The sequence below is a fragment of the Sorex fumeus genome, unplaced genomic scaffold (genome assembly GCF_029834395.1).
Source record: "Sorex fumeus unplaced genomic scaffold, SorFum_2.1 ptg000038l, whole genome shotgun sequence".
Lineage (NCBI taxonomy): Eukaryota > Metazoa > Chordata > Mammalia > Eulipotyphla > Soricidae > Sorex > Sorex fumeus.
This window is the reverse complement of record NW_026606095.1, coordinates 81196-83769: the sequence shown is the minus strand read 5'-3', so window position 1 is coordinate 83769 and position 2574 is coordinate 81196. Positions and strand designations below refer to the sequence as shown.

General features: G+C 41.8%; 1 non-coding gene across 1 annotated transcript; it reads right to left on the bottom strand.

The window, feature by feature from the left end:
* Window positions 1-1924: 1924 nt before the first annotated feature.
* LOC130028061 (U6 spliceosomal RNA) lies at window positions 1925-2028 on the bottom strand. The gene has a single exon (XR_008793155.1). It is a non-coding gene; the product is annotated as a U6 spliceosomal RNA (small nuclear RNA).
* Window positions 2029-2574: the final 546 nt, after the last annotated feature.

The window sequence follows — 2574 nt, the reverse complement described above, 5'->3', positions numbered from 1 at the left end:
TTCTTATATTAGGTTGGCAAGTGCTTGTATTCCTCAACTAAAGAAAAGCCATGTCATACTATCATTTAAGTCACAGTACATTAAAGAAGTGTTGAAAAAAAATTGTATCTTTTTTCTTTTTGGTCACACCCAGTGATGCTCAGGGGTTACTTCTGGCTCTGCACTCAGAATTACTCCTGGCAGTGCTCCAGGGACCACATGGGATGCTGGGGATAGAACCTGGGTTGGCCACATACAAGGCAGACTCCCTACCCACTGTACTATCACGCTAACCCCCAAAACTGTGTCTTAGGCACATCCACACCTTAGCAAGCATGACTTGAGTGTGGGTGGAAGAGTTCTGAAGATGTTGTTGAATCGAGATTATGATACTGTCGAAGGGAAACTCTGGGCTTTATGTATTGCCTCACTTTACTTGGCCCTTTCTCTACAGATACCTGCCTTCTTCTTCTCAGGAAACTTTCCTCTCTAGGTGTATTGGGTGGAAATGAACATCTCTCAACTTTATCACGGGCTCAACCATTAAAAAGGAAAGTGTGAGATGATAAAAATATTACATATACTTGTTGCTCAGCTGAGTTAGGGAGTTTATAAAGTTCCTCTCACGTATGATAAGTTCCTATGGGTCCAAGTCATGTCACATTTCAGTAAATATGACTTAGGTTAGAATACTGGTATTCTAATAAATTTTTGCAATACTATTACTAGAGGGCTGGAGCGATAGCACAGTGGTAGGGTGTTTGCCTTGCACGCAGCCAGCCCCACCAAACCGGTTTCGATTCCTCCGTCCCTCTCGGAGAGCCCAGCAAGCTACCGAGAATATCTTGCCCTCACGGCAACGCCTGGCAGGTTACCCATGATGTATTCAATAAGCCAAACACAGTAACAACAAGTCTCATGATGGATACATTACTAGGCCCACTCCAGCAAATCCATGAACAATGGGAGGACAGTGACAGGACAGTGACTATTACTAGTAGTTTATGAGCATATCGATCCAACACCACATCACCCACCATAGTGCTGTCTTCCGTCCACCAGTGCCCCAAGGATGCCTCCCAGCCACATCTCTCCGGGTCCAGGTGAGCTCATTTCTGTAATCCAACCCACCAATACTGTTGCCATTAGTCATTGGTTGCTCTCTTACTCTTTCTTTGTGTCTCACACATGAGAGATCATGCTGTATCTTTCCCTCTCCTCCTGACTTCTTCAGCATGATGCCCTGAAGTTCCATCCACATAGTGGCAAATTGCATGATTTCATCTTTTCTTATAGTTGGGTAGTATTCTATTGTGTATATATACCATAGTTTCTTTATTCAGTCATCTGTGTTTGGGTTGTTTCCAAATATTAATTATTATGAGTACTGTTGCAATGAACATAAGGGCTCAAATGTCTTTTTAAAGAGCTAATTCTGTACTTGATCTTTTGTTAGGGGCATGGGGGTGGAAGGGACACAACCAGAGATGCTCAGAGGTTACTCCTGGCTCTGCAGTCAGAAATTACTCCTTTCAGTACTCAGGGGGACCATAAAGGATCCTGGGATCAAACCCGGTGAGTTAAGTGCAAGGCAAGCACCCTACCCATTGCATTATGGCTTTGGCCCTGACTCAATTCTTTAAAGAAAAATATATAAGACCATATTAATCTCTGTCCAATCAGTTATTTTCATTATTTAAATTTAAAAAAATTTAGACACTGACTTGCAAGGTTGTTAACAGTGTTCCCAACTCCAGTCCCATTACCAGTGACTTCTCCCTCCTCCCACATCCCTCCCCTCACACCAAAGACTTCAAAGTTCCCTCCCAACCTCCACAATGACTCCTCAGCAGATACATTTTAAAACTGAATTACTGTAGTTTGGGCTCCATGCTACCAGTAGAGTTGATTGTAGTGGCTTTGTATACAGACACTTCACCTCTACAAAAATATGGACTACATCAGGAATTTGCATGTCATTTTTATGCAGGGACCTTGCTAATCTCAGTAGTGTTTCAATTTTAGTATATGTGCAGCTGAAATGAGCACCAGCTAATTATTTTCAATTCATATTTTCAGATATTAAAATATGTATATGCATATATATCACAAGCGTCCTGTTGTTCGTCGATTTCCTCGAGCAGGCACCAGTAACGTCTCCTTCTTCCTAGCCCTGAGATTTTAAAAGAGCCATTTCAATGCTCTTTCACGATGAAGAGAATGAGACCCATCATTGTTACTGGTATTTGGCATATTGAGTACTACACGGGAAGTTTGCCAGACTCTGCCGATGCATATATATATATATACACATATATATGTATGTATATATATATATATATTTTTTTGATGGTGTTAGGGATTGAATTCAGGACTTCACACAGCAAGGCAAGTAATCCACCACTGAGCTCCATCCCTGGTCCTAAAACTAATGTTCTGAACTCCTTCCACTTGTGTTTGTGTTTAGTTAGTCTGTAAAGCAATCAAAACTACACCCAACACCCTCTTCAGCCACTCCACTTCTGAGGGCCTGTTCTAAGTTTTCATCTGCTCATTCTAACCTGATTCCACGGGACCTTCCTTTTTCATTTGGTT